This window comes from Rutidosis leptorrhynchoides, chromosome 5 (assembly GCF_046630445.1).
Source record: "Rutidosis leptorrhynchoides isolate AG116_Rl617_1_P2 chromosome 5, CSIRO_AGI_Rlap_v1, whole genome shotgun sequence".
Taxonomy (NCBI): Eukaryota; Viridiplantae; Streptophyta; class Magnoliopsida; order Asterales; family Asteraceae; genus Rutidosis; species Rutidosis leptorrhynchoides.
In genome coordinates, this window is record NC_092337.1 from 148,820,967 (window position 1) to 148,843,696 (window position 22,730).

Genomic DNA, 22,730 nt, shown 5'->3' on the forward strand with positions numbered 1-22,730 from the left:
GGTCACACTGCTTTCGGAACTTGAGTGGGATTCCATTTCGGAATCCGAGGGACTTGAACTAATGATGAATTCCATTTCGTACGATTGAATAAAGAATTTTTCGATATGAAATAATTTTCTGGCTATCGGGTGGTATTCTAATTATATAGAGCAAAAGGTTTCGTAGATTACGGAGGAATTTACGGAATATGTCAGGCAAAGTTTACAGTAACAGATACGCTAAGATATGAATTAGTAGATACGCTAAGATATGAATTTTGTCTATACACTATTCATGCAATCAATGCAGTAAGATGTGTCTAGACTAAGAATGATAAGCAGGTAATTTCTGACAAGAATGATGAGCAAAACTTTTGAAATGCAGACACGGTCGAAGTCCAGACTCACTAATGCATCCTAACGACTATCAGTTAGGCACACTAATGCAGACTTGGTTCGCTAAGACCACCGCTCTGATACCAACTGAAAGGACCCGTTCATATACATTATAAACGATTCACAATAGTTGATTACATCGCGAGGTATTTGACCTCTATATGATACATTTTACAAACATTGCATTCGTTTTTAAAAGACAAACTTTCTTTAAAACGAAAGTTGACGGCATGCACACCATTTCATAATACATCCAACTATAATTGGCTTAATAATAATCTTGATGAACTCAATGACTCGAATGCAACGTCTTTTAAAATATGCCATGAATGACTCCAAGTAATATCCTTAAAATGAGCTAATGCACAGCGGAAGATTTCTTTAATACCTGAGAATAAACATGCTTTAAAGTGTCAACCAAAAGGTTGGTGAGTTCATAGGTTTATCATAACAATCATTTCAACATATTAATAGACCCCAAGATTTCCGTTTATAAATATATGTACACTCGCAAGTGTATAAAAGTATTCTATAAGTTGTAGGCACCCGGTAACAAGCCTTAACGTTCATGTTTTACCCTCTGAAGTACACCAGATCAGGTGTGTTTAATATAACCTCGAAGTACTAAAGCATCCCATAGTCAGGATGGGGTTTGTCAGGCCCAATAGATCTATCTTTAGGATTCGCGCCTACCGTACATAGACAAGTAGTTTAATGTTACCAAGCTAAGGGTATATTTCTGGTTTAAACCCACGTAGAATTAGTTTTAGTACTTGTGTCTATTTCGTAAAACATTTATAAAACAGCGCATGTATTCTCAGCCCAAAAATATATATTGCAAAAGCAATTAAAAAGGGAGCAAATGAAACTCACAATACTGTATTTCGTAGTAAAAATACATATAACTTCATTTAACAAGTGCAAGGTTGGCCTCGGATTCACGAACGTATTAATATTGAGATTCAATATTGCAGGAAAGTACGTCGACGCAACGGAGAAGATAAATACTAGATTGACCTCACGAGCATACCCATGAACCATACCCATCACCTCCATAGCTATAACCCATAATTTCCTTAGCTTCGAATCATTCAAAAAAACTATTTTGAAATCACTCGGACAGCACTCCGTCGTAATATTTTATGTATACTAATAATATCTTGAAATAATACAGAGCAAATATATATATATATATATATATATATATATATATATATATATATATATATATATATAAATCGATTGAGAGAGTTTAGAGAAATATATTTTCAAGTTTCTATGAAATAATGAAACCTATTGAATTCTATTTATAATAGATTTTTGAATTATTAAAGTATGAATTATTAAAGTGAATTATTAAAGTATGAATTATTAAAGTGAATTATTAAAGTATGAATTATTAAAGTATGAATTATTAAAGAGTGAATTATTAAAGTGAATTATTAAAGTATGAATTATTAAAGTGAATTATTAAAGTATGAATTATTAAAGTGAATTATTAAATTTAAAGTAAAGTAAAAGTAAAAGTAAAGGTAAAGTTAAAGTATAGTAAAAGTATAAAAAACTATGTATGTATAATACGGGTATAAATATATATAATATTAATTTAAATCGTTATATATATTTAATGAAATAAAATATAAATATCGTTATATTTATTATACTGGTTAAGTAATGAGTTGTCAAAAGTGATTCTAGATATTTATAAAAGTTATATACGTTTTAATAATAAAATTCTTTTTAAACTGAAAACATCTTTGTACGTTTGAAAATAGATTAATAGAATATTATGGAAACCAATTCTCCACTAACTTTTGTCTAACTTTCGTAAATGACACTTTTTGTTTTTATTTATAAATAGCTTTACAAATTATTCTGAATATCGTTAAGATGAATAGATTTTCTTAAATCATAGTGGACCTCTCAACAGAGACTTGTAATCATAATTCAATGTTTCTGATAATTCAATCATTTAATATATTTTTTTTTCGTTGAAAATCATATTGAAACAAATACGTTCGTGTAAAGTATTATACGTTTAATACTTTATTAATATTCTCAAGTTATAATATATATATATACATATACATATCTATTTATATATAAAGGTTCGTGAATCGTCGAAATTTGGTCGAGGTTATAATGAATGTATGAACACAGTTTAAAATTCTTTAGATTTAACTTAACAAACTTTGCTTATCGTGTCGGAATAATATAAAGATTAAAGTTTAAATTTGGTCGGAAATTTCCGGGTCGTCACAACTTTACATATTCAAATCAAATAATTAAATTGTATTTTACTGTTTCAAAATATTATATATACACCTATATTCGTATTTATAATTACATATATTTTACATATTTATGTATACATAATTGTTCGTGAATCGTCGAAAGTTGTCAAAGGTTAACTGAATCCATATAAACAGTTCAAAAATTTTGAGACTTGGTTTAACAGGCTTTGCTTATCATGTCAAAATCATACAAAGATTAAGTTTAAATTTGGTCAGAAATTTCCGGGTCGTCACATGAGTCACATGTCAGTCTGCGATGACGTGGCAGTCAGTCTGCACTCACGTTGCAGTCAGTCTGCGCTGACGTGGATTTTTTAAAAATAATTAAAAAAATTTTAAAATTTCTTTCGATTTTTTTAAAAAAAAATTTTTAGAATTTTTTTTAAAGAGTAGGTGCATATGATAGGTGAACATGCATTAATATGTGAGTTCTTTAAGTTCTCTCTACCTATACATCATTAAATTTTTTTCCGAAGTATTTGAATTTTCTTTTTTTTTTCCTTTTTTTTCAAAAAATAGGTGCAGACGGTAGGTTAATGTGCATTAGTATGTAAGGTCTCTAGGTTCTCTTCTATTATTGGTTCTCTCCGAATCCTTTCGCTATATATATATATATATATATATATATATATATATATATATATATATATATATATATATTTATATATATTTATATATATATATATATATATATATATATATATATATATATATATATATATATATATATATATATATATAGGGACATGTTCAAACGAGAACTACAAAAAGGGCAATAACTCGTTAATTACATGGTTTATATGTATTTATATTTAAATAACTGCATATAAGTGTTATCTAATGTTCATATCATTGGCAAAAAAATGTTCACAACCACAAATTACATGTTCAATTGTGAATTATATGAAATGTTCGTATGTTACACAAACACACCTGCACATGTGAACGTGAATGTAACGCCAAGCCTGTTAAACGACACAAATTTTTTTTAAATGGGACAGGCCAAGCCTGCCAGGCTTAACCCGCGGCGCGGCTTATCAAAGTCTCAGATGGTTTGAACCATCTAAAACCCTCGACGTCCAAAACCCCCTTTAGCCCGCGTCGCGCCCTTCTGGGCCGCGGCGCAGCTCTCTTTTGATGCTGATTCTTACTTAGAATAATTTACACAAGTCCCGAATTTCGTGTTAAACGACAAACATCGATTCAAAAGGCCTTTCACCACCTAACTAATAGAGTTTACAAGTTTTAAGACCCCAATTCAAGTATTTGACCACCGAGCATCATTTGTTCATTTACAATTCAAAAATATGAGTTTCGACCGACAAGTTTAATTACCAAACAAAACCCAAGCATGGTGTTTGGGGTTAAACTACCCAAACCTAGGTCGAACTCCAAAAGCTAAACTCTAGCATAATCATGTAGGGAGATCGCTAGTCCAAACGTATACCCTTGCCCTTGTCCACGCCGGAGCCTAAAAAGGTAAACAATGAGAGGGTAAGCAAAACGCTTAGTGAATGCAATAATTATACACATACAATATATAATATACCTATTTGCAAACACTTACTCACATACCGCATATACGCTAGCAATATAATTAGCATACCATCTCAAGTACGAAGCTAATAACCTCCAACACCTCGACTAACAATAATCAATATCATATGATAGAAACAATACAATATGCTACACTACAACACATACACAACCATATGATTAACCATACTCGCGTCATGGTGCTACCGGCTCTTTGGTTCATACCATACGCATTAGTCATGATACTACCGGCTCTTTGGTTCACATCACAACTCGAGTCATACTCACGCTAAAGTGCTACCGGCTCTTTGATTCACACTTCAACATACGTACTACGATGCTACTGGCTCTTTGGTTCACATCGTAGCACACTCATACATTCTATGGCACTACCGGCTCTTTGGTTCATACCATAGCATAAAAATAAATACATTATATACATGCACATATAATTATTCCACTCACCTTGTATCCAAAATAAAGATAAGCCAACGAGCTCTTCAACCGTCAATGAAAATCACCTATTACATTAGCATAAAATCAACACTTATCTAAGAGAGCTTTCGACCCGCCCAATTAGACACCTAGTGCAAATGTTCACCACTTGCACTCACAATGCCAATCGTAGGCCTAAGTCACCCATAATCACTAAAGCTAGTGACCATGGCATTAAATCATCCAACTACACACCACTAGGTCATCAAATTTGTGTTGGTGCACTTTTTGACCCAAAAACCCATTTTGACCTAATAATGGGTCAAACCCTAAACTTGTAAGTCTCATTCTCCAAATCACTAGTAAATCAAATTCATTAATGAACCTTAATCAAGATTTACTCATATTATTATCAATTTCCTCAACTAACTCAAGATCATCAATTTTTAGGTTACTTATACTTTCACCCAAACCATAAACCCCCAATTTCACAACCATCTAGGGTTTGGTTGCTAGCAAGAACCAAATATGAACACTAATATAGTTAACTTATAAAATTCAGTTTAGAGACTTACCACAACACTTAATAAGATGCTAGAAGGTAGAAACACGAGGAATTGGACCCGATCTAGCAAAAACCCACTTGGAAAGCTTCAAGATCTACTTTCTCTCACTACTCTCTCTCTACTTTATGAAAAGGGTGATAAGGTTGGTGAATGGGGTAAATGAGCCTCATCCAACCCTTTGATAGCCTCAAAACCGACCTCAAGCAAAAAGACCAAACTACCCCTCTTTTAAATTTAAATAAAACCAAGGAATCATCATCAGCCCGTAGCCGCGCCATGGCCTAACACTGAAACTGATGCTTCCAGCATTTATTTATATACAAAAATGTGTATTTCAAACTCAGGTCTTACAACTCTCCCCCACTTGATTAGGATTACGTCCTCGCAATCCAAGCCGCATGACAAGCAGGGAGATACACCAAAACAAAGTCTTCGTATTCCCACGTAAACTCGAAACCCTTTCGATGACGCCATTGGACTTTTAAAGTCCTCACCTCTTTGTTACGTAACGTTTTAACCTTTTTATCAAGAATGGCAATCGGTTCCTCGACATATTCTAATTTGTTGTTCAAGGAAATCTCATCCAACGTTACCCACGTCGAGTCATCCGCAAGACACTTACGGAGATGGGAAACATGGAATGTGTTATGAATTCCCGTAAGCTCTTCGGGTAACTCTAGTCTATAAGCAACTTCACCGACACGATCCAAGATCTTGAACGGACCAATAAATCGAGGAGCTAACTTTCCCCATTTTCGAAACCGAATAATACCCTTCCATGGCGAAACCTTAAGCATCACAATGTCACCTTCTTGAAACTCAATCGGCCACCTACGTTTTTAGGCATAAGATTTTTGTCTATCTTGCGCCACCTTTAATCGAGCCCGAATCATCTCGATTTTACAAATCGTCTCTAAAACCAAATCGGTACTCCGTATTTCCTTTTGTCCCACTTCACCCCAACAAATCATAGTTTGTCACCTTCGCCCATAAAGTATCTCATAAAGTGGCATCCCGATACTAGTATGATAACTATTATTGTACGAGAATTCCACCAATGGTAAGTGCTCATCCCAACTACCACCGAAATAAATGACACACGCCCGTAACATATCTTCCAATGTTTGATTCGTACGTTCAGTTTGATCATCCGTTTGAGGATGGTACGCCGTGCTCATTCTCAATTGTGTACCCATATCTTCATGAAACTTATTCCAAAATCGAGATGTGAAACGAGTATCCCGATCTGAAACAATAGATATAGGAACCCCGTGTCTCGATATCACCTCCTTGATAAACAACTTAGACAAGTTCTCCGACGATATCGTTTCCCGAATTGGGAGAAACAATGAACTTTTTGTCAACCAGTCAACTATCACCCAAATCGTATCAAATTGGGTTCTCGCCGTCTTTGGTAATTTTATAATGAAATCCATGGTAATGTGCTCCCATTTCCATTTCGGGATTTCCAACGGTTGTAACATACCATACAGCTTTTGGTGTTCGACCTTAAATTGAAAACACGTGACGCATTGTTCAACATACTTAACAACATCACGCTTCATGCCGGGCCACCAATATTCTTTCTTCAAATCAAGGTACATCTTTGTCCCACCTGAATGAATGGAATACTTTGACTTATGTGCTTCATCAAGTAGGACTTGTTGGTAATCTCCCATTCTAGGCACCCACACTCTTCCTTGAAAGGACAACAAACCATGCGGGCCTAAGGTAATAGACTTTGTTTGCCCCATGATTCGTTCTTCATACTTGTTGTTAACAAAAGCTTCAAATTGAATCTCACCAAGCTTTACAAGAAAATCATTAGTAATAATCTTGCGTAACGATCCTACTCGTATCTCTGAATGTTGACTCTTTCGACTTAACGCATCCGCGATCACTTTTGCCTTACCCGGATGATAAAGTATCTCACAATCATAATGTTTTACCACATCCATCCATCTACGTTGGCGATAATTCAAATCTCGTTGATCAAAAAGATGTTTCAAACTCTTATGATCCGAATAAATCGTACACTTGACAACATACAAGTGGTGGCGCCAAATCTTCAACGCATGTACCACCATCGCCAATTCAAGATCATGAGTCGGGTATCTCTTTTTGTGTTCCTACAATTGTCGAGAGGCATAAGCGATGACTTTACCCAGTTGCATTAGAACACACCCGAGTCCATTTAATGAGGCATTATAATAAACCGTCATATCTTCTATACCTTCCGGTAACACCAAGACTGGAGCTTGACACAATTTCTCTTTCAACAATTGTAAAGTAATCTCTTGTTCATTTTCCCAAAAATCTCGCTTTCTTTCTCGTCAACTTTGTCAATGGAGAAGCGATCTTTGAAAAGTCTTGGATAAACCGACGATAATAACCGGCCAATCCGAGAAAACTTCGGATTTTCGTAGGTGTAGTTTGTTCCCAACTCTTCACCGTCTCTATCTTCCTCGAATCCACTTGAATACCTTCTTTATTCACAATATGGCCAAGGAATTGCACTTCCCTTAGCCAAAATGCACACTTGGAGAATTTAGCATACAACTTCTCCTTTCGTAATGTCTTCAACACTCCACGCAAATGATGTGCATGTTCCTTCATACTCTTTGAATAGACAAGTATGTCGCCAATGAACACAATTACTGACTTGTCCAACATAGGTTGGCACACTCGGTTCATAAGATCCATGAATGTCGCCGGTTCATTCGTAAGACTGAAAGGCATAACTACAAATTCAAAATGCCCGTAACGCGTTCGAAAGGCCGTTTTCTCAATATCTTCCTCACGGACCCGCATTTGGTGATAGCCGGACCGTAAGTCAATTTTAGAAAAATACGTCGCACCTTGGAGTTGGTCAAACAAATCGTCAATCCGAGGCAACGGATAACGATTCTTGATCGTTACTTTGTTCAACTCCCGATAATCGATGCACATCCGCATACTACCATCCTTCTTCTTTACGAATAAAACCGGAGCGCTCCATGGCGAAGCACTCGGTCGGATAAAACCATTTTCAAGCAACTCTTGGGTTTGATCCAACAACTCTTGCATTTTCGTCGGTACTAAACGATAAGGAGTTTTAGCAATGGGAGTAGCCCCTAGAACCAACTCAATGCGAAATTCAACTTGTCTTTCCGCCGGAACACCCGGTAATTTATCCGAAAAAACGTCTTCAAATTCACTAAGCACCGGAATTTCATGAATGGATGGTGTCTCTTCACGAGTATCAACCACATGAGCAAGAAAAGCCATGACACCACTACTAAGAATACGACGTGCTCATGCACAAGTGCATAATGGCACAAGTCTTCTCCGTCTCTCACCATGAATAATTAACTCTCCCCCACTTGGGGTCTTCACACGAATAAAATTTTCATGGCATGCAATATCAGCTCTATGACAATCGAGCCAATCCATACTAACGACGATATCAAACTCACCCAAAGTCATTGCGATGAGATCAATTTTAAAGGTTTCGGTACCAAACATAACATTACAATTTTTACACACATCAACCACTAGCACCATCTTACCATCTGCTATTTCGACTTCTATCGGATGACTTAACTTAGCTAGCGGCTTCTTAAGTTTAGGCACAAAACTCAGAGACACAAACAATAAGTTAGCACCGCTATCAAATAGTATCCTCGCCAGATTAGAGTTAACCATGAAAGTACCTTAGATAACTTCATTGGATTGTTTGACTTCATCATTGGTCATCACATAATTTCATCCCCTAGCCGTACCCGCCGCTTTCTCTAGCCTCTTAACTTGCTCATTCCGCAAATTAGGACATTCCATCCTTCGGTGTCCTTCTTTTTGATAATTAAATCAAACGATTTTGTTGGAAGATGAGTTCGTACAATCACGGGCCATGTGCCCTTGTCACCCATAATTATAGCACGTGGGTCCAAAACCCTTAGAGGCACCCTTTTTAAACTACCGGCCCTCTCGGTCGCACCCCTACTCTTCTTGTTCGAGTGGCTAGTAGCTTCAAATTTTCGTTTACCAAAGGTGAAGTCACTCTTTCTCGAAGCAAACGACTCAAAACCCTTAGCTATGTCAAACAATTCATCAAATGTTTTCACCGAGTTCCTACTAATCCTTTCTTGATAGTTGTCATTCAAGGTTCGGTAAAAGTCTTCTTTCAACATATGATCATCCCCGACATACTCCGGGCAAAATTAGGTTTTTGATAAAAAGGTGGACTTGAGAGTGTTTAAATCCATTGACCCTTGCCTTAAAGTACACAACTCATCCTTAAGCCTCGAAAGATCTGCCAAAGTTCGGTACTCTTTGAAAAATTCCGCCTTAAACTCGTACCACGTCAAACTCATGCTTTGTTCTTCGCCATAAAGTTGGATTTTTGCGTCCCACCATAACTTTGCATCACCCCTCATCATGCTACTACCATAGCTCGTCTTCTTATCGAGAGGGCACTCATTAGTACGAAAATCCCCCTCCATATCGGAGATCCAATGAGCACTCTTGAGTGGGTCTCGTTCACCATCAATAGTGGGAGGTTGAGCATATTTGAAATTTTTGTAGTGGAAGTCTCGCCTTCCAACATTATCTTCGTGAAGAACAACCTTAACTTGTTCTTTGACTAGATTGACTACTTGCTCGTCAATCGAATCTAGGAACATCTTCTTAACATCCTCAAGAAAAGCCGTGTGACGCCTTGCATAATGGTCTCAACCTTGGCCGTGAACTCGGAGTCCTCGCTCGTACCTCCGTTATCTTTATCGTGTCCGTTTCTCATCTTCATTCTATAAAAAGGAAATAAGTTAAACAATGAAACAAACAGAAATGACATAGATATACCAAACCGCCCCATCTTGCTCAACACTCGTCATACATTGCTTGTTTGACACGATTTGCACCCGTAACAATGGTAGCTAGTCATTATTACGTGAGCACATCGCGTTAACTCGCTAGTACAATACCTATCTCGCTTGATGATTACAAACACAATACAAAACAATTAACACAAAGTTAGTTCACCTAAACCTAGGCACTAACCACACTCGGTCCGACCCATCTCCTACAAGTCCCGCATAAAACGCATACACAAATAAAGTCTAAGTCTAGGCACCTATCTCAAGTCGCCTAAATCCCTTAGACCATGCTCTGATACCACTTGTAACGACCTAGCCCGTTAAATGACGTAATTTTTTTTTTTAAAATGGGACAGGCCAAGCCTGTCAGGCTTAACCCGTGGCGCGGCTTATCAAAGTCTCAGATGGTTTGAACCATCTAACACCCTCGACATCCAAAACCCCCTTTAGCCCACGGCACACCCTGCTGGGTCGCGGCGCGGCTTTATGCTGATGCTGATTCTTACTTAGAATAATTTACATAAGTCCCGAATTTCGTGTTAAACGAAAAACATCGATTCAAAAGGCCATCCACCACCTAACTAATAGAGTTTACAAGTTTTAAGACCCCAATTCAATTATTTGACCACCGAGCATCATTTGCTCATTTATAATTCAAAAATATGAGTTTCGACCGACAAGTTTAATTACCAAACAAAACCCGAGCATGGTGTTTGGGGTTAAACTACCCAAACCTAGGTCGAACTCCAAAAGTAAAACTCTAGCATAATCATGTAGGGAGATCGCTAGTTCAAACGTATACCCTTGCCCTTGTCAACGCCAGAGCCTAAAAAGGTAAACAACGAGAGGGTAAGTAAAACGCTTAGTGAAAGCAATAATTATACACATACAATATATAATATATACCTACTTGCAAACACTTAGTCACATACCGCATATACGCTAGCAATATTAGCATACCATCTCAAGTACGAAGCTAATAACCTCCAACACCTCGACTAGCAATAATCAATAGCATATGATAGAAACAATACAATATGCTACACAACACATACACAACCATATGGTTAAGCATACTCGCGTCATGGTGCTACCGGCTCTTTGGTTCACACCATACGCATTAGTCATGATGCTACTGGCTCTTTGGTTCACATCAAAACTCGAGTCATACTCACGCTAAAGTGCTACCGGCTCTTTGGTTCACACTTCAACACATGTACTACGATGTTACCGGCTCTTTGGTTCACACTATGGCACTATCGGCTCTTTGGTTCATACCATAGCATACAAATAAATACATTATATACATACGCATATAATTATTCCACGCACCTTGTATCCAAAACGAAGGTAAGCCAATGAGCTCTTCAACCGTCAATGAAAATCACCAATTACATTAGCATAAAATCAACACTTATCTAAGAGAGCTTTCGACCCGTCCAATTAGACACCTAGTGCAAATGTTCACCACTTGCACTCACAACGCCAATCGTAGGCCTAAGTCACCCATAATCACTAAAGCTAGTGACCATGGCATTAAATCACCCAACTACACACCACTAGGTCATCAAATTTGTGCTAGTGCACTTTTTTACCCAAAAACCCATTTTAACCTAATAATGGGTCAAACCCTAAGCTTGGAAGTCTCATTCTCCAAATCACTAGTAAATCAAATTCATTAATGAACCTTAATCAAGATTTACTCATATGATTATCAATTTCCTCAACTAACTCAAGATCATCAATTTTTAGGTTATTTACACTTTCACCCAAACCATAAACCCCCAATTTCACAACCATCTAGGGTTTGGTTACTAGCAAGAACTAAATATGAACACTAACATAATTAATAAGATGCTAGAAGGTAGAAACACGAGGAAGTGGACCCGATCTAGCAAAAACCTACTTGAAAAGCTTCAAGATCTAGTTTCTCTCACTACTCTCTCGCTACTTTATGAAGAGGGTGATAAGGTTGGTGAATGGGGTAAATGAGCCTCATCCACCCCTTTGATAGCCTCAAAACCGACCTCAAGCAAAAAGACCAAACTACCCCTCTTTTAAATTTAAATAAAACCAAGGAATCATCACCAGGCCGTAGCCGCGCTGCGGCCTAACACTGACACTGATGCTGCCAGCATTTATTTATATACAAAAATGTGTATTTCAAACTCGGGTCTTACAGAGAAATTATATATTTGATTATATAGTTAAACTATAGATTTTTTCAAACTATTTTTTGGTTAACCTTACTCTCCATCAACATTTATATGTGATTCAATCTACTCAAATTTGAAAATCCTTGTAGTTTAATGGTTCTCGCAGTTCTCGCCCTTTTATTGGTTCTCGTTTGAACTTTTGATTATATATATATATATATATATATATATATATATATATATATATATATATATATATATATATATATATATATATATATATATATATATATATATATATATATATAAAGAGGAAAATTTGAGTGTCGTCGGAGTTTACTTCATTGTCGTTTGACATGTCTTCAAATTAGGGAACTACTTTAAGTTATTAAATGCTAATACTTTAAGTTATTAAATGCTAATACTTAAGTTCAAAGTGGAAAGACCATAACAAAATACATACATATACTCGAAAGAAAAGTCATCCTATTATATCGACACTTTATAACTACTACACACTCTTATTTACATATTCCGTCATTTTATGATCATGTGACAATACATAATAATAACGTTACAAAATTGTCCTAATAAATTATGTTGGGAAAATTATTTAAATTGCATTAACTTTTACCAACTTTCTATTCTATGCATTAAACTTTAAATTTTTTTATTATATATATTCGACTATTTAAATTATTTAATTGTATGTATTTAATATGTTACATCATTGATCACCTCAATTTCATTTCTAGACATATACATTATTGATCTCTCAAAATCACTAGATGAAAACTTGTTTTTTTTGAAATAAATCCCTTGATTTGGAATCAATTAATACTGCTACTGCTAAAAAAAAATGTTGGTGGAGATTTTCTTTTAAAAAATGTTGGGGTGGTAGTTGCATCCAGCTATCTCACTTGCTGGGCATCATTTTAATTTTTTTAGTTTACAATTTTTAGTTAATATGTGTGTGTTACTGATTTGTTTTGATATATGGGTTTAGGATTACACCCATGTCGCAGAGTAGCACTTACGTGGTTACCTCTATTAAGGGAACTAAAATCTTTTTTTCTTTAGATATTTAAAGAATTAAGTTTGGGTTTAATGATCTGTTTTTGCTATAACATAAATGCAGCTATAACGATGACCAATTAAAATTTTGATAATTATATATATTTCCTTTCTGTTGCAGTGAATTTGATTATGATGCTTATGACTATTTGTTGAAAAAGAAGATAAAGAATCCTAGTCAATAAATGAAATTTTTTTTGATAAAATTCTAATTACTAAATGAAAATATGATACGAAGGACAATGAAATTAAGGTTTATAAACACGGGGACCAATGATGTCAATGTCTACAAAAAGGAACTAAGATGACCTCAAAGGTTACTTGTTATAACAGATTAAATACATACAATAAAACAATTTAGATACTTGAATACATATAATATGAATTTTGAAAGTTTAATGCATACAATAGGAATTTAGTGAGAGTTCAATGCATTTTCAAACAATATTTCCATTTATGTTCACGAATTATTATTATTATTTTTTCTATGTAAATAATGTGTTTTTTCGATATACAAGTATATATTATTATAAGTGGGTATTGTTGTTGATGTTGTAAAACCACACCTCGTGGCTTTCATCATTGCCTCCATCGTTTGAGCTTGAGCTCTGTCACCCATCTTTTCTTCTTCCTTGATATATTCAAAGTTCGAAATATAAAAAGGTAGAGCTGCAAAACCTTCTAAGATTTCTTTATCCTCTTTAGGTTTGTTGCGTGTGTGATAAACTCTTGACGGTTCCAGAGTTATGATTACCTAATCTGCGATCACACCACAACAAAACAATGCGTAAATCCAGACAAATATAATAGAACAGTAACTTTTGCAAGAATTAAATTCTAACAAAAGGTTCGAATAACTAAAAGCTTGTAAGTTCCCAATTAAACACCGCTCTCCGGCAGTGGAGCCAAAACGTTGATGTTGTAAAACCACACTTAAATCAAATGTACTAAACTAAAAGAGTTTTATCAGATGAATCAGGCAACTGTCCTGATCAATGTAGTAAAGTATTTAGCAAGTACGAGTTTGTCCACAGAAAGCGGTTGATTTTGAGAAGATAAAGCATGACCGTTCCCAGCCCTCGTGGCTTTCATCATTGCCTCCATTGTTTGAGCTTGAGCTCTGTCACCCATCTTTTCTTCTTCCTTGATATATTCAAAGTTCAAAATATAAAAAGGTAGAACTGCAAAACCTTCTAAGATTTCTTTATCCTCTTTAGGTTTGTTGCGTGTGTGATAAACTCTAGACGGTTCCAGAGTTATGATTACCTAATCTGCGATCACACCACAACAAACAACGCGTAAATCCAGACAAAGATAACAGAACAGTAAATTTTGCAAGAATTAAATTCTAACAAAAGGTTCGAATAACTAAAAGCTTGTAAGTTCCCAATTAAACACCGCTCTCCGGCAGCGGAGCCAAAACGTTGATGTTGTAATACCACACCTAAATTAAATGTACTAAACTAAACGGGTTTTATCACACGAATCAGGCAACTGTCCTGATCAATGTAGTAAAGTATTTAGCAAGTATGAGTTTGTCCACAGAAAGCGGTTGATTTAGATTTTACTACATTGATCAGGACAGTTGCCTGATTCATCTGATAAAACTCTTTTAGTTTACTACATTTGATTTAAGTGTGGTTTTACAACATCAACGTTTTGGCTCCGCTGCCGGAGAGCGGTGTTTAATTGGGAACTTACAAGCTTTTAGTTATTCGAACCTTTTGTTAGAATTTAATTCTTGGAAAAGTTACTGTTCTGTTATCTTTGTCTGGATTTACGCGTTGTTTTGTTGTGGTGTGATCGTAGATTAGGTAATCATAACTCTGGAACCATCTAGAGTTTATCACACACGCAACAAACCTAAAGAGGATAAAGAAATCTTAGAAGGTTTTGCAGCTCTACCTTTTTATATTTCGAACTTTGAATATATCAAGGAAGAAGAAAAGATGGGTGACAGAGCTCAAGCTCAAACGATGGAGGCAATGATGAAAGCCACGAGGGCTGGGAACGGTCATGCTATTACACAACCATCAGTCATGGTTGATTTTGAGGTTAAGACACAAATTCTCCACATGATTACACATCAGTGTCAGTTCCGCGGAACACCAAAGAATTTGCTAACGAGCATCTTTGAAATTTCAAGGGAATTTGCAACTTGTTCAAAATCAAGGTTGTTCTGAATACGGTGATATATTTTAGTGTATTTCCATGGTCCTTGAAGGATGATGCAAAGGATTGGTTAAAGTCATTGCCCGAGGGTGAAATTGCAAGTTGGTATGTGATGGAAGACAGGTTTTTACAGTGGTTCTTTCCTTCTTCAAAGGCTGCAAAGTTACAAAGAGACATCAATCATTTTCTTCAAAAGCCTAGTGAAACACTTTATGAAGCTTGGACACGATTCGGTAAAATGCTAAAAAATTGTCCTGAACACGGGTTGAACAATTTCCAAAAGGTCCAAATTTTCTATAAAGGTGTTAATGTTCCTACAAGGAAAGAGATTGATATTGCTGCATGTGGTTCTCTCATGAAGAAGACACCGGATGAAGCTCATAACATCATATCCGAAACAGCTACATATTCTTACGATTGGCACCAAGAGATGGATATTTCTAGAAAGTCTAAAGTCGCTAGTGTCATGGCTAGTGATGAGCTTTCATCAGTTAAAGCTCAATTGTCTACTTTTGGAACGCAAATGGAGAAACTTACGAAAGATATCCATGTTATGCGGGTTGGTCATGAAGTGTGTCAAGGACCGCATCTTATAAAAGATTCTGATAAGATGACCATGGAAGAGTAGGTGATCTACTTGGGTAATCAGTATAACAATCAGTATCAAGGAGGTAGTTCAAGTTATTAAAGGAATTGACCACCGGGGTTCGTTAACCAAAATCATAATCAGTCTTTTGTGGATAAGGTGCCTTCATTGGAAGAATTGTTTCGAGGTTTCATGATTAAATCTGATGAGAGTATTTCATTGTTGACACAAGACAGTTATATGATAAAGCAACAAATGAGGATTCAACAAGCTTCACTTCAGAATTTGGAACGGGAAGTGGGTCGAATATCACAAGTATTGACAAATAGACCACCAGGTGCTCTCCCATCAACTACCCAAGTGAACCTTAACAATAATGGGGTGGTCCGAACAATCTTACCTAACGCTAATAGAAGTGATGTGAAGAACAAAGATCCTCATGTGTCTAATTATTCGCAGGCCAATGCCATTTCAGCTTTGAGGATTATGGTTCCGATGAGTTTATTCCGACTTATACTTATGGTGGTGAAGATGGTTGGACTCGAGTTAGTGATATAAATCCCACATATGGTAATTATTTGATGAGCTTGATGATAGGTAATTTGTCGAGTTCGGATATGAAAGATTCGGAAGTGAAGAGTGTGGAGACTACTGAGTCTCCCGAGTTTAGTGTGAACAACGTTGAGAAGATTAAAGTGGAAGAAAAGGTGAAATTTTCACCTAAGCTGAAAGTTTACAAGCCGCCCATTCCATATCCGAAAGGTATTCAGTCCTAGCAACCAAAGGAAATTGATTGTAAGTCGTTGAATAATATTGATAATATTTGTGTGAATGTACCTTTGGTTGATGTTCTTGCAAGTATGCCCAGTTATGGGAATTTTTTGAAGGAATTCATAGCAAAGAATGGTGAGCATGAGCATGTATCCTCTGCATTTCTTGAAGCGGAATGCGCTGCTATCGAAATGCGCTGCAATTATGAAGAAGAATGGATTGCCACCGAAGTTGGGTGATCCTGGACCATTCGTAGTTCCTTGTAAGATTGATGATTCTGAGGTTTTTAAGTGTTTGACTGATTCAGTTGCGAGTATAAATCTTATGCCTTATTCTATTTATTCGCAGTTGAATTTAGGTGACCTTAAACCAACTACTACGGGTGTTAGATTGATAGACCAGTTAGTTAGTAGCCCCGTAGGTATTATTGAAAGTTTAGTAATTAAAGTTGGTGAACTAGAATTTCCTGCATATTTTGTGGTCGTTGATATGATTGCGGATAAGGTTGTACCTATTGTTTTAGGTAGACCATTTTTAGCAACTGCAGGTTATTTAACTGACTAGAGGACTAGGAAATTGGTTTTAAGAGATAGAGGTAAAACCTTGAGTTTTCAGACAAATTTTAGCGTTAAACCACCACCCACACCCGTAGATTCTGTGAATGTGCTTACTAGTGTTGAAATTAATAATGATAAAACTAAGAGTAGTAAAAAGCCAAAGTGTGGGGGTGGGGTTGTTAAAAAAAACCCGTAGGTAAGCCCGATGATAGTGTTGTTGATAGGTCAATGCGAAGGTTATTCGGGCGGGTTAAGAAGGTTATGAGTGAGAAGGATGAGAATGTGAGAATCCGATTAGTGTCTAATTTATCGAAAAAAGAGAAAGAGAAGTTGAGGAGTTGACTAAAGAGTCAAGAGCTTCTGATAATTGGTTACTGAGTATGATAGGTGACGGTAATTTAAGTGGTGGTTCCCATGGTTTGAAGGATGAGGGAAACCACCACCCGGGCATCTGTTGAGAAGGAGGTGGAGTCTAGTGCAAGAGTCATTAATAAACCTGCACATGTAACCTTGTATATTGAGTGTGTTTAAAATCAAAACTTCCAAAAAAAAAAAAAATTAAAAACCCAAAAAGATTTTGCATTTTGTATGTTTTGTATTTTTGTTAATCATTGCAAGTTCCATTTGAGGTTAATTTTAGATGATGAAAACCGAGGTAGGACCGTTAGTGCAGAGCCTTCTATCACTGCGTTTTTCGGATCTTATACTCTATATTCGGGTTTTATATTTCCTACACTCTATTGTCCTCTCGAATTTATATTATTTTTCCTGATTTCATGTAATGAGGGCATTACATGATCTTAAGTGTGGGGGAGAGATATAAATTCTCGCGGGTATATTACTCTTGACTTTGTGTCTTATTTTTGAAAAAAATTGAGGATTTTTAAAATTTTTGACTCATTTAAAAGTCAAGTTGTAATCGTTGTTATTGAGCAGTTGTTATCACTATTGCTAGTGAATTTTTGCAGGTGCCTGGATGATTGGTGTAGTGTTTCTTCTATTTTTGCGTGACTACGTGTGTGAGTTTAAAGGATGAATCAAATCCGTCCTTATAAGAAAGTAAAGTATTCCGAATTACGTTTCACTTGGTGTAGGAGACTTCCTAATCTACATCATTTCATACTTGCATCATTTTAAGATGTAAAGTACAGTGAGAAGAGGAACCTTGAGTTTCACAAAGTGTTGTCTTCTTTAGGAAGAGCAATGGCTTCATGCTAGCAATCGTTTAGATAACACACGCCATGGCCAAAAGCCATGGTACCTATTTTAAAATATGAAAATGTAGTATCTACTTCCTACATTTTCTTAAAGATAGCATAAATGCTAGATGCGCGGGAAGTGATGTCCAGGGACCTTAAATAAACCAAACCAAGTGTTTAAAGTTTGAAACTTTAACACTTTAGGGTGATCGAGTCCATCGATTTAAGAAAGTCAAGTCTTCCCAAGTTCTGTTCCATGTCATTTCATACTAAGCATCCTTTCATGATGCGATGTTATCGAGGGGAGAGAAAGTCTCGAACTTTCAACCCAAAAATAGGATTGGTATGGCAAATCCAATCCCTTGTGGCATTCCCATCTTGCTCCTTTAACACCAGAGTGATTTTGTTAGGGTTGGTTACTTGACCTGTGCTGTTGGTTACTATCAAATCAACAGTGGATGGCACTTAAACACTCACCTAAGGAAATTGTCTTCTCATCGCCTTCGAACCGAGACGTAGTTCATCCTAGATGATATACTGGGTTGGAAATTGCCCGTGCGGTTATCCCAAAATCAGCATGGCTTTGAAAGCACCTAGCCTTAAAAACCTAAAAATTCCGAAAAACTTGTTTTTGTGTAAAAACTTAACTTGTTTTCCCGTTTTTAAATATAAAAATGGTTTTCAAAGGTCTTGTTTTCCCTAAGGCCAAACTTTTTGGATGATTCCACCATATTGATGATCTTGATTCCGGTTGTGAGTTTGTGGGCAATTCTAAAACTAAATAACGAAAATAAACAAATACGAATTCAGATGAGAATTGGGTATCCACTTAGAATCAATTTCCTAGGATCCGGATTTCATTTATTAAGAACGATGCAATTAAATCCCTAAGTGTAACTATGTTAGTCTAGTTCATTAATCAATTAACTAATTAGTAAGATAAGCTTGGTGTCCCTTACTTAGATACTAATTCAATCGTGAAAGTGTTAGTTTTTTGTTTCGGTTTTCCTCACGCTTCTGAAGAACACAATCATTCAAGTTTAATTAATCAAGATGGTGATTCAGTTGAAGGGTAAATTGGTGTCCCTTTTTAGGCTTCACAATTACCTACTTAATTGATGAGTTAATTACTATGTCTAATTATATTATCGGTTTCCCTCATATAATTCAACCAATCTAATTATCTTTCAATAACCTAGATAAGTTAATCAATCTAATAAATTTCGTTACTTCATTTGACAGACTTATAATTAATGGGATCAATTAATAGGAGTAATTAAGAATCGTGGATCAAGAGCAATTGATTAAGCATACAAAATATTAGTAATCCTTCATCTAGGTTCAATCATCTAAGTGAAAACCAAAGATTTAGCTAGACATGGTAATCGAAAAATTAATCAAACAAAGAGATAACAAATAATCAACCATTGTAAAGATTAAAATAAAGAATAAAGATGTACCAATGATTAACAATTGAAATCCTAATGTTTAGATGCTCCAAAATACCATAAAAATCTCTAAAAAAACGTAACTCTACCTAAAAAATTCGTAAAGTAAAACCTTAATAAAAAAGTTGGGGCTTAAATCATATTTGTAGGGAAAAAATGGCAACTGCTAGCCGACCTTAACCTCACGACCGCGACCGAAAACCTCGCGAACACGAGGTGCTGAAAACATGACTTCACGACCACGACTAATAACCTCGCGGCCTCACGACCGCGACCGAAAACCTTACGATCGCGAGGTGCTGAAAACATGACTTCGCGACCACGACGAATAACCTCGCGACCGTGAGGTGCTTCTTCTTTGGTTTCTGAACATCCGTTGAAATCTCGCGACCGCATTCGCAAACTTCGCGAACAGATAGAAGGCTGGCGAGCGCGAGAAATAACCTCGCGACCATGAGGTGTAGTTGAAATAGCAGACTTCGTTTTCTTTTTTGATTTTCACCAACACTTGATCATTTTAAACCGAAACTTGCCGAAAACATCCAAAATGTACCCATGAAGACATCTTTAGCTTGAAATACAATTTCTAACATAACCACGAACCAAAGTCTTCAATCTTCAACAATTTATACCCGAAAGAACAAGATATCGCGAATAAAAATATGCATAAATGAGCCGATATCAGTTTTTCATTTAACAATTGAATATATAATATTATTATTTTCCATTAAGCTTGTTTTAAGCTCTATCTTTGTCTCTTCGTTAGCCGCAGCAACGCACGATCAGTCACCAAGAAATGACCCAACCCGTCGTATTCCGGCCCATAAATTTTTTTCCTTTATAATACATTAATATTATTAACGTTAAGGTCTCATTTATGTTTCCAAAATTCTTCCATTGCAATTTTACGTTTAGACAACTTAAAACGTTTAATACATAAACACTTAACTCATAAAATAAAAGTATTTAGATAACAAAGCGGGCTCAATGACCCTTGGGACTCCAATGACCCGTTAAATACATTAAAGTAGCGATTTCGACCCAAATGAGTTTAATTTCCAAACAAACGACGAGCATGATGTTTGGGGATAAACTACCCAATCCTAGGTCGAATCCAAAAGTAATCCAAGCAAGCAACCAAAAGGGAAATCATCTAAATCTCGAGCATACCCTTTTCAAATCAACTTCTGAACCTAAAAACGTAAACAACGAGAGGGTAAGCTAATTGCTTAGTGAATGCAATACTTATACATATACATATATAGTTTACCTACACGCATCCACTTACAAATACCATGCAAACAATGCATAAACGAGCTAGAAACGCCAAACATACAACTAGCAACAACATTAGTATATAAACCACCACAATAATTTACTAAATCATAACAAATGCGTAAACATACCAAACCATTCCCTGCTATAGCACTACCGACATGTAGACGACCAATAACGTCGAGTCTCACTCGTATGATGTCACCGAATTGTGAATCAACATAAGGTGTCACCGACTTGTGAATCATTAAAGGCTGTCACCGACTTACGAACCACCCACTACTACGTATGGGTCACCGACTTGTGAATGCCATATGGCATCATCGACTTGTGAAGCACCACTAAGTGTCACCGACTCGTGAATCACCGTAAGGTGTCACTGACTTGTGCAACACCTATCGAGATACTACCGACCCGTAGTTCTCATCACCTATACCAACAATAAGTCACCGGCCCGTGACATAACACCAATACTCATGGTGTGGCATCTAAGGCCCACATCGCGTACAAGTAAATAAACTACATACATACATGTATAAATATTCCACTCACCTTATCGCCTAGGTGATGATTAAACGTTTCCGCAAGTTTCAAAGCGAAGTACCTAATACATTAAGTACACATTCAATATACAAACTAGTTGGATGAATCACCAACCATCAACTCATGTGCATTTAATGACCCATTTGCATTAAATGACTCATTTATGCCAAAACCGCCCATATAAAGCCAAGACTCATCATCAATCACTAAAAGCTAGTGATTAAAGTCCCATAACAATAACTAACACCATTTAGGGTATTTTCATACCCATCTTGCCCAACTAGGTCAACATTACCCATTTGACCCATTTTAACACTTAGACCCACAAATTGATCAAACTTGAAACCATTAACAATCTTTCATCATTTTAGAAGTGTATTAGTGATCTAACAACACAATTAATACTTACAATTAATACTTACAAACACCAAATCACAAGACTAAACCCTAGATTACAAAACCTTAGGGTTTCCTTACATCAATTTAACCCAAATTCACCCATTTAACCCCCAAATGGGTCTTACAAGTCTCAAATGAACAAACCCTAGCCATAAATCAATTAAAACTCAAAACACGGAGTTAAGACTTACCAACACTATCACGACGTAGCTAGAGACGTAGGTAACAACTTTAAAACTTGGGCTCGGGCGAGATTCGGTCTTCTTCTTACCTAAAGTGAGCTCTCTCTCACTAAAAACTCAATCTCTCTCTCTAAAATGAATGTGTGTATTTGAAGAAGTGATAAATGAATTTAAGATAAGGTTATATCAGTTTTTAGGCTCACAAAACTGTCCACCAAGTAAAAATACCAAAACACCCCAAATGATTCCATTAAAAACGGGTTATAATAGTCACAACAGCGAAAATGTCGCATTCCGCGACCTAACATC